Source organism: Hyla sarda, unplaced genomic scaffold (assembly GCF_029499605.1).
Source record: "Hyla sarda isolate aHylSar1 unplaced genomic scaffold, aHylSar1.hap1 scaffold_1292, whole genome shotgun sequence".
In the NCBI taxonomy this organism is placed as follows: domain Eukaryota; kingdom Metazoa; phylum Chordata; class Amphibia; order Anura; family Hylidae; genus Hyla; species Hyla sarda.
Window position 1 is genome coordinate 73,475 of NW_026607915.1, and position 15,624 is coordinate 89,098.

At 45.8% G+C, this 15,624-nt stretch overlaps 5 non-coding genes and 1 pseudogene across 5 annotated transcripts; all 6 read left to right on the plus strand.

Annotated features, from left to right (window-relative positions):
- Positions 1 to 904: 904 nt before the first annotated feature.
- Positions 905 to 1,095, plus strand: LOC130304780 (U2 spliceosomal RNA). Its single transcript, XR_008854500.1, has one exon. It is a non-coding gene; the product is annotated as a U2 spliceosomal RNA (small nuclear RNA).
- Positions 1,096 to 3,178: 2,083 nt separating this feature from the next.
- LOC130304781 (U2 spliceosomal RNA) lies at positions 3,179 to 3,369 on the plus strand. The gene has a single exon (XR_008854501.1). It is a non-coding gene; the product is annotated as a U2 spliceosomal RNA (small nuclear RNA).
- A 2,086-nt stretch (positions 3,370 to 5,455) lies between these two features.
- On the plus strand, positions 5,456 to 5,646 carry LOC130304782 (U2 spliceosomal RNA). Its single transcript, XR_008854502.1, has one exon. It is a non-coding gene; the product is annotated as a U2 spliceosomal RNA (small nuclear RNA).
- A 2,094-nt stretch (positions 5,647 to 7,740) lies between these two features.
- LOC130304783 (U2 spliceosomal RNA) lies at positions 7,741 to 7,931 on the plus strand. The gene has a single exon (XR_008854503.1). It is a non-coding gene; the product is annotated as a U2 spliceosomal RNA (small nuclear RNA).
- A 2,082-nt stretch (positions 7,932 to 10,013) lies between these two features.
- Positions 10,014 to 10,204, plus strand: LOC130304785 (U2 spliceosomal RNA). Its single transcript, XR_008854505.1, has one exon. It is a non-coding gene; the product is annotated as a U2 spliceosomal RNA (small nuclear RNA).
- Positions 10,205 to 12,294: 2,090 nt separating this feature from the next.
- On the plus strand, positions 12,295 to 12,427 carry LOC130304801 (U2 spliceosomal RNA; annotated as a pseudogene).
- Positions 12,428 to 15,624: the final 3,197 nt, after the last annotated feature.

The window sequence follows — 15,624 nt, forward strand, 5'->3', positions numbered from 1 at the left end:
ATATATATATATATATATATATATATACGCGCGCGCACACACACACATATATATAAACGTATTCTCCGTTGAGATATTGCAGCCGCTGCTGTGTCCAGGCCCAGGAGCCTTAGCACTGTGCTGTGATGTCACTCAATACCACTGACATCACTAGGTGTAAACAACATCTCTCCTTTGCTGTGTATGTGACTATGGAGCTGTTTGGTGATGTCGTCTATTATGGCCTTCATAGAAGCAACAGGAGATTGTTGCATCCATCTAGAACCCTCAGAACTACAGTGCTATGATGTCACTCACTTCCACAGGCCTTGCAGAGTGTAAACAACAACAACCCAGCTTTGTTGTGTATGTAACCATAGGGATTTGTGATGTCACCTAGAACCTTCACAGCAGCGACAGCTTTATGAGGAGCATCAGCACTGCTCTGCCTGAGCAGAACCATCACCGCCATAGGTTGTCAAATAACCCGGGTTTAACCCACACAGGTAAGTCCAATGGGGTGCAGGCATGTCCTCTATGCTTACAGCTTCCCGTGGGTGTTGGTTTGATACCGTTTGGGGACAGCCAAGGAGGCATCTGCAGGCAACAAAGGTAGGTGTGTGCTTGTGTGTGTGTTTCCTATGCAGATCCTAAGCCCAGTGTCACATGCAAGTAGGAGGAGTAAGAAGGGTTCCTGGCAAATCCGGGTTATGGATTGCATTTAAAAAGGCCCCGTGGGAGTGCAATGGGCCCCTGTCTTGCTGCTTAGCAATAATGGTATGGGTTTAGGTTCTGCTGTGTGTACTGGTGGTTGACTGCCCCCCAGCCCAGAGTGTGCATGGAAAATTGTCTGGCAGCCTCCCTGACAGCAAGCAGTGATAGTGCCCATGAAGGGCACCTTGTTGGGCCCGCCCCTTTCACGGTTATCGCTTCTCGGCCTTTTGGCTAAGATCAAGTGTAGTATCTGTTCTTATCAGTTTAATATCTGATACGTCCCCTATCTGGGGACCATATATTAAATGGATTTTTGAGAACGGGGGCCGATTTCGAAGCTTGCTTCCGTCGCCCTATGCATTGACCCGATATGGCAGTATCTTCGGGTACAGTGCACCACCCCCTTACAGGGTTAAAAAGAAAGATTCCTACTTTCATTGCTACCTGCTTGCTGGCTAGCCAGCTAGCCAGCCCTGTGGGCCTTGCTGCTGCTGCAGCCAAAAAACAAAAGGTGGTGCTGCTGCTGCTTCTGCTGCTTCTGCTTCTGCTTGTGTCTGGCCGCTGTTGGAGCGTCCAGGCACAGGACTTCTGCTGCTGCTGACTAAATGGCCTCCTTAATTGGATCATTTGAGTAGCCAGCACACCTGTGCAGGTAGGGCATGACATGATAGGCAGCTGCCTTGATAGCGGGTGGGTGCTGAATGTTCCTAATTGACAAAATAAGATTAATGCTTATGAAGAAATATAAAATCTCATCCCTTCCCCAATATCGCGCCACACCCCTACCCCTTAATTCCCTGGTTGAACTTGATGGACATATGTCTTTTTTCGACCGTACTAACTATGTAACTATGTAACATAACATGGGGGGGGGGGGGGTCTCCTGGCTGTTCACACAGGTGTGTCATTGCTGTACATTGACCATGCATTGCTTCTGTGGTATTGCAAAGGCAAAGACAAATGCTTCCAGCCATCCATTGCACTAATGGATTGGTCATCAGCTGGCTGTCTATGTCCCGCATCAATATAGACCAAAGTACAGAGGGTTAGGCTATGCTATTGTGCACCTACCTGATGCATCAGAAGGTGCGAGGCCCTTGCTAAATTCTGTGCACAGACTTTGAGATCTATACTTTAGACTGTATCTAAACCTGCTCCAACATGGACTGACATTCTGGCCTACTTTCAGCCGATGCGACTTGTCTGTCGCTGAACAGTCGCTTTTTATGTATTCAGCACCTATGTATAATGTTGTAAAAATGCTCTAGAAGCTAAAGTCGCAGAAATGTCACACATATTTGGCCTGCAACTTTCTGTGCGACAAATTCAGACAGGAAAAATCAGTATAAATCCTTAGAAAATTATCCCCCAGTGTCTCCATCTGCTGGCGGTATTGAATAAGCATTGCTGCACTGATGGGGTATGCATTAGACGAAAAAAAATAAGAAAAAGAAGAATAATACGCCCAGAAAAGAGGCGAAAAGGAGAAAAACGTAAAAAAACGTGAAAAAAAAGTAAGAGGAAGAGAAGGGAAAAAAAGGTGGAAATGGGTTTAAAAGTGATTTCGGCGGAGAAATATATATATATATATATATATATATATATATATATACGCGCACACACACACATATATATAAACGTATTCTCCGTTGAGATATTGCAGCCGCTGCTGTGTCCAGGCCCAGGAGCCTTAGCACTGTGCTGTGATGTCACTCAATACCACTGACATCACTAGGTGTAAACAACATCTCTCCTTTGCTGTGTATGTGACTATGGAGCTGTTTGGTGATGTCGTCTATTATGGCCTTCATAGAAGCAACAGGAGATTGTTGCATCCATCTAGAACCCTCAGAACTACAGTGCTATGATGTCACTCACTTCCACAGGCCTTGCAGAGTGTAAACAACAACAACCCAGCTTTGTTGTGTATGTAACCATAGGGATTTGTGATGTCACCTAGAACCTTCACAGCAGCGACAGCTTTATGAGGAGCATCAGCACTGCTCTGCCTGAGCAGAACCATCACCGCCATAGGTTGTCAAATAACCCGGGTTTAACCCACACAGGTAAGTCCAATGGGGTGCAGGCATGTCCTCTATGCTTACAGCTTCCCGTGGGTGTTGGTTTGATACCGTTTGGGGACAGCCAAGGAGGCATCTGCAGGCAACAAAGGTAGGTGTGTGCTTGTGTGTGTGTTTCCTATGCAGATCCTAAGCCCAGTGTCACATGCAAGTAGGAGGAGTAAGAAGGGTTCCTGGCAAATCCGGGTTATGGATTGCATTTAAAAAGGCCCCGTGGGAGTGCAATGGGCCCCTGTCTTGCTGCTTAGCAATAATGGTATGGGTTTAGGTTCTGCTGTGTGTACTGGTGGTTGACTGCCCCCCAGCCCAGAGTGTGCATGGAAAATTGTCTGGCAGCCTCCCTGACAGCAAGCAGTGATAGTGCCCATGAAGGGCACCTTGTTGGGCCCGCCCCTTTCACGGTTATCGCTTCTCGGCCTTTTGGCTAAGATCAAGTGTAGTATCTGTTCTTATCAGTTTAATATCTGATACGTCCCCTATCTGGGGACCATATATTAAATGGATTTTTGAGAACGGGGGCCGATTTCGAAGCTTGCTTCCGTCGCCCTATGCATTGACCCGATATGGCAGTATCTTCGGGTACAGTGCACCACCCCCTTACAGGGTTAAAAAGAAAGATTCCTACTTTCATTGCTACCTGCTTGCTGGCTAGCCAGCTAGCCAGCCCTGTGGGCCTTGCTGCTGCTGCAGCCAAAAAACAAAAGGTGGTGCTGCTGCTGCTTCTGCTGCTTCTGCTTCTGCTTGTGTCTGGCCGCTGTTGGAGCGTCCAGGCACAGGACTTCTGCTGCTGCTGACTAAATGGCCTCCTTAATTGGATCATTTGAGTAGCCAGCACACCTGTGCAGGTAGGGCATGACATGATAGGCAGCTGCCTTGATAGCGGGTGGGTGCTGAATGTTCCTAATTGACAAAATAAGATTAATGCTTATGAAGAAATATAAAATCTCATCCCTTCCCCAATATCGCGCCACACCCCTACCCCTTAATTCCCTGGTTGAACTTGATGGACATATGTCTTTTTTCGACCGTACTAACTATGTAACTATGTAACATAACATGGGGGGGGGGGGGGGTCTCCTGGCTGTTCACACAGGTGTGTCATTGCTGTACATTGACCATGCATTGCTTCTGTGGTATTGCAAAGGCAAAGACAAATGCTTCCAGCCATCCATTGCACTAATGGATTGGTCATCAGCTGGCTGTCTATGTCCCGCATCAATATAGACCAAAGTACAGAGGGTTAGGCTATGCTATTGTGCACCTACCTGATGCATCAGAAGGTGCGAGGCCCTTGCTAAATTCTGTGCACAGACTTTGAGATCTATACTTTAGACTGTATCTAAACCTGCTCCAACATGGACTGACATTCTGGCCTACTTTCAGCCGATGCGACTTGTCTGTCGCTGAACAGTCGCTTTTTATGTATTCAGCACCTATGTATAATGTTGTAAAAATGCTCTAGAAGCTAAAGTCGCAGAAATGTCACACATATTTGGCCTGCAACTTTCTGTGCGACAAATTCAGACAGGAAAAATCAGTATAAATCCTTAGAAAATTATCCCCCAGTGTCTCCATCTGCTGGCGGTATTGAATAAGCATTGCTGCACTGATGGGGTATGCATTAGACGAAAAAAAAGAAGAAAAAGAAGAATAATACGCCCAGAAAAGAGGCGAAAAGGAGAAAAACTTAAAAAAACGTGAAAAAAAAGTAAGAGGAAGAGAAGGGAAAAAAAGGTGGAAATGGGTTTAAAAGTGATTTCGGCGGAGAAATATATATATATATATATATATATATATATATATATATACGCGCACACACACACATATATATAAACGTATTCTCCGTTGAGATATTGCAGCCGCTGCTGTGTCCAGGCCCAGGAGCCTTAGCACTGTGCTGTGATGTCACTCAATACCACTGACATCACTAGGTGTAAACAACATCTCTCCTTTGCTGTGTATGTGACTATGGAGCTGTTTGGTGATGTCGTCTATTATGGCCTTCATAGAAGCAACAGGAGATTGTTGCATCCATCTAGAACCCTCAGAACTACAGTGCTATGATGTCACTCACTTCCACAGGCCTTGCAGAGTGTAAACAACAACAACCCAGCTTTGTTGTGTATGTAACCATAGGGATTTGTGATGTCACCTAGAACCTTCACAGCAGCGACAGCTTTATGAGGAGCATCAGCACTGCTCTGCCTGAGCAGAACCATCACCGCCATAGGTTGTCAAATAACCCGGGTTTAACCCACACAGGTAAGTCCAATGGGGTGCAGGCATGTCCTCTATGCTTACAGCTTCCCGTGGGTGTTGGTTTGATACCGTTTGGGGACAGCCAAGGAGGCATCTGCAGGCAACAAAGGTAGGTGTGTGCTTGTGTGTGTGTTTCCTATGCAGATCCTAAGCCCAGTGTCACATGCAAGTAGGAGGAGTAAGAAGGGTTCCTGGCAAATCCGGGTTATGGATTGCATTTAAAAAGGCCCCGTGGGAGTGCAATGGGCCCCTGTCTTGCTGCTTAGCAATAATGGTATGGGTTTAGGTTCTGCTGTGTGTACTGGTGGTTGACTGCCCCCCAGCCCAGAGTGTGCATGGAAAATTGTCTGGCAGCCTCCCTGACAGCAAGCAGTGATAGTGCCCATGAAGGGCACCTTGTTGGGCCCGCCCCTTTCACGGTTATCGCTTCTCGGCCTTTTGGCTAAGATCAAGTGTAGTATCTGTTCTTATCAGTTTAATATCTGATACGTCCCCTATCTGGGGACCATATATTAAATGGATTTTTGAGAACGGGGGCCGATTTCGAAGCTTGCTTCCGTCGCCCTATGCATTGACCCGATATGGCAGTATCTTCGGGTACAGTGCACCACCCCCTTACAGGGTTAAAAAGAAAGATTCCTACTTTCATTGCTACCTGCTTGCTGGCTAGCCAGCTAGCCAGCCCTGTGGGCCTTGCTGCTGCTGCAGCCAAAAAACAAAAGGTGGTGCTGCTGCTGCTTCTGCTGCTTCTGCTTCTGCTTGTGTCTGGCCGCTGTTGGAGCGTCCAGGCACAGGACTTCTGCTGCTGCTGACTAAATGGCCTCCTTAATTGGATCATTTGAGTAGCCAGCACACCTGTGCAGGTAGGGCATGACATGATAGGCAGCTGCCTTGATAGCGGGTGGGTGCTGAATGTTCCTAATTGACAAAATAAGATTAATGCTTATGAAGAAATATAAAATCTCATCCCTTCCCCAATATCGCGCCACACCCCTACCCCTTAATTCCCTGGTTGAACTTGATGGACATATGTCTTTTTTCGACCGTACTAACTATGTAACTATGTAACATAACATGGGGGGGGGGGGGGGTCTCCTGGCTGTTCACACAGGTGTGTCATTGCTGTACATTGACCATGCATTGCTTCTGTGGTATTGCAAAGGCAAAGACAAATGCTTCCAGCCATCCATTGCACTAATGGATTGGTCATCAGCTGGCTGTCTATGTCCCGCATCAATATAGACCAAAGTACAGAGGGTTAGGCTATGCTATTGTGCACCTACCTGATGCATCAGAAGGTGCGAGGCCCTTGCTAAATTCTGTGCACAGACTTTGAGATCTATACTTTAGACTGTATCTAAACCTGCTCCAACATGGACTGACATTCTGGCCTACTTTCAGCCGATGCGACTTGTCTGTCGCTGAACAGTCGCTTTTTATGTATTCAGCACCTATGTATAATGTTGTAAAAATGCTCTAGAAGCTAAAGTCGCAGAAATGTCACACATATTTGGCCTGCAACTTTCTGTGCGACAAATTCAGACAGGAAAAATCAGTATAAATCCTTAGAAAATTATCCCCCAGTGTCTCCATCTGCTGGCGGTATTGAATAAGCATTGCTGCACTGATGGGGTATGCATTAGACGAAAAAAAAGAAGAAAAAGAAGAATAATACGCCCAGAAAAGAGGCGAAAAGGAGAAAAACGTAAAAAAACGTGAAAAAAAAGTAAGAGGAAGAGAAGGGAAAAAAAGGTGGAAATGGGTTTAAAAGTGATTTCGGCGGAGAAATATATATATATATATATATATATATATATATATATATATATATATACGCGCACACACACACATATATATAAACGTATTCTCCGTTGAGATATTGCAGCCGCTGCTGTGTCCAGGCCCAGGAGCCTTAGCACTGTGCTGTGATGTCACTCAATACCACTGACATCACTAGGTGTAAACAACATCTCTCCTTTGCTGTGTATGTGACTATGGAGCTGTTTGGTGATGTCGTCTATTATGGCCTTCATAGAAGCAACAGGAGATTGTTGCATCCATCTAGAACCCTCAGAACTACAGTGCTATGATGTCACTCACTTCCACAGGCCTTGCAGAGTGTAAACAACAACAACCCAGCTTTGTTGTGTATGTAACCATAGGGATTTGTGATGTCACCTAGAACCTTCACAGCAGCGACAGCTTTATGAGGAGCATCAGCACTGCTCTGCCTGAGCAGAACCATCACCGCCATAGGTTGTCAAATAACCCGGGTTTAACCCACACAGGTAAGTCCAATGGGGTGCAGGCATGTCCTCTATGCTTACAGCTTCCCGTGGGTGTTGGTTTGATACCGTTTGGGGACAGCCAAGGAGGCATCTGCAGGCAACAAAGGTAGGTGTGTGCTTGTGTGTGTGTTTCCTATGCAGATCCTAAGCCCAGTGTCACATGCAAGTAGGAGGAGTAAGAAGGGTTCCTGGCAAATCCGGGTTATGGATTGCATTTAAAAAGGCCCCGTGGGAGTGCAATGGGCCCCTGTCTTGCTGCTTAGCAATAATGGTATGGGTTTAGGTTCTGCTGTGTGTACTGGTGGTTGACTGCCCCCCAGCCCAGAGTGTGCATGGAAAATTGTCTGGCAGCCTCCCTGACAGCAAGCAGTGATAGTGCCCATGAAGGGCACCTTGTTGGGCCCGCCCCTTTCACGGTTATCGCTTCTCGGCCTTTTGGCTAAGATCAAGTGTAGTATCTGTTCTTATCAGTTTAATATCTGATACGTCCCCTATCTGGGGACCATATATTAAATGGATTTTTGAGAACGGGGGCCGATTTCGAAGCTTGCTTCCGTCGCCCTATGCATTGACCCGATATGGCAGTATCTTCGGGTACAGTGCACCACCCCCTTACAGGGTTAAAAAGAAAGATTCCTACTTTCATTGCTACCTGCTTGCTGGCTAGCCAGCTAGCCAGCCCTGTGGGCCTTGCTGCTGCTGCAGCCAAAAAACAAAAGGTGGTGCTGCTGCTGCTTCTGCTGCTTCTGCTTCTGCTTGTGTCTGGCCGCTGTTGGAGCGTCCAGGCACAGGACTTCTGCTGCTGCTGACTAAATGGCCTCCTTAATTGGATCATTTGAGTAGCCAGCACACCTGTGCAGGTAGGGCATGACATGATAGGCAGCTGCCTTGATAGCGGGTGGGTGCTGAATGTTCCTAATTGACAAAATAAGATTAATGCTTATGAAGAAATATAAAATCTCATCCCTTCCCCAATATCGCGCCACACCCCTACCCCTTAATTCCCTGGTTGAACTTGATGGACATATGTCTTTTTTCGACCGTACTAACTATGTAACTATGTAACATAACATGGGGGGGGGGGGGGGTCTCCTGGCTGTTCACACAGGTGTGTCATTGCTGTACATTGACCATGCATTGCTTCTGTGGTATTGCAAAGGCAAAGACAAATGCTTCCAGCCATCCATTGCACTAATGGATTGGTCATCAGCTGGCTGTCTATGTCCCGCATCAATATAGACCAAAGTACAGAGGGTTAGGCTATGCTATTGTGCACCTACCTGATGCATCAGAAGGTGCGAGGCCCTTGCTAAATTCTGTGCACAGACTTTGAGATCTATACTTTAGACTGTATCTAAACCTGCTCCAACATGGACTGACATTCTGGCCTACTTTCAGCCGATGCGACTTGTCTGTCGCTGAACAGTCGCTTTTTATGTATTCAGCACCTATGTATAATGTTGTAAAAATGCTCTAGAAGCTAAAGTCGCAGAAATGTCACACATATTTGGCCTGCAACTTTCTGTGCGACAAATTCAGACAGGAAAAATCAGTATAAATCCTTAGAAAATTATCCCCCAGTGTCTCCATCTGCTGGCGGTATTGAATAAGCATTGCTGCACTGATGGGGTATGCATTAGACGAAAAAAAAGAAGAAAAAGAAGAATAATACGCCCAGAAAAGAGGCGAAAAGGAGAAAAACTTAAAAAAACGTGAAAAAAAAGTAAGAGGAAGAGAAGGGAAAAAAAGGTGGAAATGGGTTTAAAAGTGATTTCGGCGGAGAAATATATATATATATATATATATATATATATATATACGCGCACACACACACATATATATAAACGTATTCTCCGTTGAGATATTGCAGCCGCTGCTGTGTCCAGGCCCAGGAGCCTTAGCACTGTGCTGTGATGTCACTCAATACCACTGACATCACTAGGTGTAAACAACATCTCTCCTTTGCTGTGTATGTGACTATGGAGCTGTTTGGTGATGTCGTCTATTATGGCCTTCATAGAAGCAACAGGAGATTGTTGCATCCATCTAGAACCCTCAGAACTACAGTGCTATGATGTCACTCACTTCCACAGGCCTTGCAGAGTGTAAACAACAACAACCCAGCTTTGTTGTGTATGTAACCATAGGGATTTGTGATGTCACCTAGAACCTTCACAGCAGCGACAGCTTTATGAGGAGCATCAGCACTGCTCTGCCTGAGCAGAACCATCACCGCCATAGGTTGTCAAATAACCCGGGTTTAACCCACACAGGTAAGTCCAATGGGGTGCAGGCATGTCCTCTATGCTTACAGCTTCCCGTGGGTGTTGGTTTGATACCGTTTGGGGACAGCCAAGGAGGCATCTGCAGGCAACAAAGGTAGGTGTGTGCTTGTGTGTGTGTTTCCTATGCAGATCCTAAGCCCAGTGTCACATGCAAGTAGGAGGAGTAAGAAGGGTTCCTGGCAAATCCGGGTTATGGATTGCATTTAAAAAGGCCCCGTGGGAGTGCAATGGGCCCCTGTCTTGCTGCTTAGCAATAATGGTATGGGTTTAGGTTCTGCTGTGTGTACTGGTGGTTGACTGCCCCCCAGCCCAGAGTGTGCATGGAAAATTGTCTGGCAGCCTCCCTGACAGCAAGCAGTGATAGTGCCCATGAAGGGCACCTTGTTGGGCCCGCCCCTTTCACGGTTATCGCTTCTCGGCCTTTTGGCTAAGATCAAGTGTAGTATCTGTTCTTATCAGTTTAATATCTGATACGTCCCCTATCTGGGGACCATATATTAAATGGATTTTTGAGAACGGGGGCCGATTTCGAAGCTTGCTTCCGTCGCCCTATGCATTGACCCGATATGGCAGTATCTTCGGGTACAGTGCACCACCCCCTTACAGGGTTAAAAAGAAAGATTCCTACTTTCATTGCTACCTGCTTGCTGGCTAGCCAGCTAGCCAGCCCTGTGGGCCTTGCTGCTGCTGCAGCCAAAAAACAAAAGGTGGTGCTGCTGCTGCTTCTGCTGCTTCTGCTTCTGCTTGTGTCTGGCCGCTGTTGGAGCGTCCAGGCACAGGACTTCTGCTGCTGCTGACTAAATGGCCTCCTTAATTGGATCATTTGAGTAGCCAGCACACCTGTGCAGGTAGGGCATGACATGATAGGCAGCTGCCTTGATAGCGGGTGGGTGCTGAATGTTCCTAATTGACAAAATAAGATTAATGCTTATGAAGAAATATAAAATCTCATCCCTTCCCCAATATCGCGCCACACCCCTACCCCTTAATTCCCTGGTTGAACTTGATGGACATATGTCTTTTTTCGACCGTACTAACTATGTAACTATGTAACATAACATGGGGGGGGGGGGGGGTCTCCTGGCTGTTCACACAGGTGTGTCATTGCTGTACATTGACCATGCATTGCTTCTGTGGTATTGCAAAGGCAAAGACAAATGCTTCCAGCCATCCATTGCACTAATGGATTGGTCATCAGCTGGCTGTCTATGTCCCGCATCAATATAGACCAAAGTACAGAGGGTTAGGCTATGCTATTGTGCACCTACCTGATGCATCAGAAGGTGCGAGGCCCTTGCTAAATTCTGTGCACAGACTTTGAGATCTATACTTTAGACTGTATCTAAACCTGCTCCAACATGGACTGACATTCTGGCCTACTTTCAGCCGATGCGACTTGTCTGTCGCTGAACAGTCGCTTTTTATGTATTCAGCACCTATGTATAATGTTGTAAAAATGCTCTAGAAGCTAAAGTCGCAGAAATGTCACACATATTTGGCCTGCAACTTTCTGTGCGACAAATTCAGACAGGAAAAATCAGTATAAATCCTTAGAAAATTATCCCCCAGTGTCTCCATCTGCTGGCGGTATTGAATAAGCATTGCTGCACTGATGGGGTATGCATTAGACGAAAAAAAAGAAGAAAAAGAAGAATAATACGCCCAGAAAAGAGGCGAAAAGGAGAAAAACGTAAAAAAACGTGAAAAAAAAGTAAGAGGAAGAGAAGGGAAAAAAAGGTGGAAATGGGTTTAAAAGTGATTTCGGCGGAGAAATATATATATATATATATATATATATATATATATATATATATACGCGCACACACAAACATATATATAAACGTATTCTCCGTTGAGATATTGCAGCCGCTGCTGTGTCCAGGCCCAGGAGCCTTAGCACTGTGCTGTGATGTCACTCAATACCACTGACATCACTAGGTGTAAACAACATCTCTCCTTTGCTGTGTATGTGACTATGGAGCTGTTTGGTGATGTCGTCTATTATGGCCTTCATAGAAGCAACAGGAGATTGTTGCATCCATCTAGAACCCTCAGAACTACAGTGCTATGATGTCACTCACTTCCACAGGCCTTGCAGAGTGTAAACAACAACAACCCAGCTTTGTTGTGTATGTAACCATAGGGATTTGTGATGTCACCTAGAACCTTCACAGCAGCGACAGCTTTATGAGGAGCATCAGCACTGCTCTGCCTGAGCAGAACCATCACCGCCATAGGTTGTCAAATAACCCGGGTTTAACCCACACAGGTAAGTCCAATGGGGTGCAGGCATGTCCTCTATGCTTACAGCTTCCCGTGGGTGTTGGTTTGATACCGTTTGGGGACAGCCAAGGAGGCATCTGCAGGCAACAAAGGTAGGTGTGTGCTTGTGTGTGTGTTTCCTATGCAGATCCTAAGCCCAGTGTCACATGCAAGTAGGAGGAGTAAGAAGGGTTCCTGGCAAATCCGGGTTATGGATTGCATTTAAAAAGGCCCCGTGGGAGTGCAATGGGCCCCTGTCTTGCTGCTTAGCAATAATGGTATGGGTTTAGGTTCTGCTGTGTGTACTGGTGGTTGACTGCCCCCCAGCCCAGAGTGTGCATGGAAAATTGTCTGGCAGCCTCCCTGACAGCAAGCAGTGATAGTGCCCATGAAGGGCACCTTGTTGGGCCCGCCCCTTTCACGGTTATCGCTTCTCGGCCTTTTGGCTAAGATCAAGTGTAGTAATACAGGAGATCTGGTCAGAAGGTACTCGGGTACCCCTCTCCTCGGCCTTGTGGGATCGCCCAGGTTTATTGCCTGGGCTTCACCCACTTGTTGCTATTGGGGAGAGGGCCTAGTCCCAGGGTAACGAGTAGCGATCGCCTCTCAAGACCTTCGGGTGGAGAGAGGTTAGAACCATGGATGATGATCCGGATCCAGGTTCTGTGCCGGCATACGCAAGGATCAAAAACACCGTGAGAGTCATTCTCACGGATGATACCAAAAGGGCGGACGATTTGAAATTCGTAGTAGAGGACGTGCTCGGAGGAGTTTTCGGAATACAGAAGGGCGAGATATTGGCAATCCAGGACTACCCGAAGCGTAAAATTTTTGATGTGACGTTCACACAAAATGGCATCCACAGAGATTTTGTTACCAGAGCTGCTGCGAGTAAAGACAAAAAGCTTCAGGGTGTCCGGATTATTGAGCACGTTCTAGACGATATTAAGCTGGTGGTAGTAAAGATGTATTCCCCTTTCGCCAACCTACACGATGTTGAGTTGTTTTTACAAGTCTATTTTAGTAAGGTTGAGTGCAGAGGAAAAATCATGAACAGCTGTGGCATCTGGACATCTAAGTGGAGATTTCAGGTTACATGCAAAAAAGATGACAGATTGCCAGGGGGAATTCAACTACCACCAGCTCGTTTTAAAATAAATAATATGTGTGGCGACCTCTTTTATGCGGGGATGCCAAGCTACTGCAGGAAGTGTCACAGATATGGACACACAAAAGAAAACTGTGAAAGTACATGCAAAAAATGTGGTAGCACACAGCACGAGACAGAGAAATGCACAAGAGGAGGGAGGTGCAATTTCTGTCAACAATTCGGTCACCTTTTCTCCTCTTGTCCCCACAGACATAGGACGGAGCAGCAGTGGCAACCCTGGAGGCAGCAAGGACAGCAACCGGGACACCAGCCGAGGCAAGCAGAGCCAGTGATTACCCCCCCACAAGAGGTAAGCGGTGAGATGGAGAAGGAGAAAGACCCCCCTCAGTCAAAAGGAGGGGACCCTAAAGAGCAGAGGATGGCCAAAAAACGTGCAAGTGGTGAAAAAACTGGCCCCCAGGAGCATGCTGGGTTAAGAGAGGAGCGGACGGCGGCCGAATCCGCTCCTCAGCAACCTCTGGCTCAGGGTCCCCCTGAGAGCGATGATCCGGGTGGAGAGGTGAAGGTTAAAAGGCGGAGGGGCTCCAGAAGACTCTATTCGGAGGCGGTCCAGGGGGAGCCGATGGAAGTACCTGCGGATGCAGGGAACCCAAGTGACGTTCCTCCACAGGTCCCCATAGGGGATACCCCCCCTCCTCCCTGCCAGGAGGAGGTTTCAGGGGTGACCGTCTCTGAGGTACCAGAGACGGAACTAAGTGAACACCCGACCCCTATGGAGGGGCAAGAGGTGGAAGAACCCAATGAGTCTGGAGCCCTGATTGCCAGGATGCCCGAGAACAACTATGCCTCAATCATGATGGAGGAGGGGGGTCGGCTGAGTGATGGTGCCTCCTCTCCTGCTTCCTCTATGCGTACAGTTGAGTCAGATTTTGGGGGGTATGAGGCTTCGGAGGGGGAATCAGAGGTGTAAGACGTTTTCTTGTACATTCCCATGGCTGAGTTGTCCGGTCTGTCCTTGAACGTGAGAAGTGTGAGCGCCAGAGTAAGAAGGGTTGCCCTATTTAATTACTTGTCGGTTTTTGCTGCTTCCGTCCTTTTCCTGCAGGAATGTGGCATCCCGCACAGATTAAATTATAAAGAATATGAAGATGATTGGGTGCACGGTCCATCAGTCTGGTCTGGATCAAATGAGTCCAGATCAGCAGGGGTCGCCATACTTTTTAAAGGGAACGTTTTAATTGAGAGTTTTAACGAAATTTTACCAGGCAGAATTTTATTGGTCAGCGCTTTTATTAATGGTATTAAATGGCAGTTTTTAAATTTTTATGGTTCTCCTGATAAGAATGAAAGAATAAAAATGTTGGAGATTTTACCCCTTTTTATTAACAATTCTAGTCCTCTTGTTTTATCAGGTGATTTTAATTGTATTTTAAGGGGAGAACGCCGTTTTTCGAACGCAGTGAGTAGGAACTATGATAAGACGTCTTTTATGTTAAAAAACTTGATTTTAGATTTTAATCTCACTGATGTTTTTAAAAAATGTAATTTTAACGTACCAGAGGAAGACGGTGTTACCTGGAGCAATGCAAGCTGTAGCTCCAGGATAGATTTTATTTTTTGTTCTTATCAAGTACTGCCTTTTAACTGTGATCTTTTTACCAATGTTTTTTCTGACCATAAATTATTGTATTTTAAAGTTAAAAGTGATTTTAAAAGGAGAACTGGTAGGAATGCCTGGAAGTTAAACGTGTCCCTTTTAGAAGATCCGCAGGTTTTATCAGATTTTATCACCTTTTACAAGGAATGCAGACGAGTAAAAGACCCCAACACTCCCACCAGTATCTGGTGGGAAAAAATGAAACTAAAAATAAAAGAATTTTTTATCCGTGTTGGGGTTAGGAAAGCTAAAGAAAAACGTGAATTTTATAATATCCTAAATACTCGTCTGCAAACCCTGTACAAATTCAGAGCACATGGGATGGAGGTGGAGAAGGAGGTACATGATCTTAAAAAAGAAATAACTAAGTGCCTGGAGCAGAAAGGAAAAGAAATTATCTTTAGGTCTCGAATACAGCATCTTGAGGAAAACGAGACCTGCTCCAGGTATTTTTTTAAGAAAATACATGAAAATAGAAGGTTAATAGAAAACATTGAAGGAGTGAATGATGTACAGGGTATTTTAAAAAAGGTGCAAGAGTTTTATGCGGATCTTTTTAATGTAAAACACATTGATGAATGTTTTATGAATGACTCGTTAAAGGAGATCACCAATTTTTTAGATCCTGTCTCACAGTCTTTTTTATTGCAGAATATTTCAGAGCAGGAGATTTTAGAGACCGTCAAGAGTTTTAAAACAGGTAAAGTGCCTGGGCCGGATGGTATACCCATTGAATTTTATGTTACTTTTTATGGTATTTTAAAAGAAGATTTGTTCTCCCTTTTTACGGAAGTCTTTAAGTCTAAAATCCTCCCAGGCTCATGGAAGAAGGGTGATGTCTCCCTGCTATTCAAAAAGGGAGACCGGTCGGAACTCAAAAACTGGAGACCAATCACCCTTCTGAACTGCGACTATAAAATAATGGCGAAACTGTGTGCTAACCGCTTAAAGAACGTAATCCATAAAATAATTCATACAAACCAAGTCT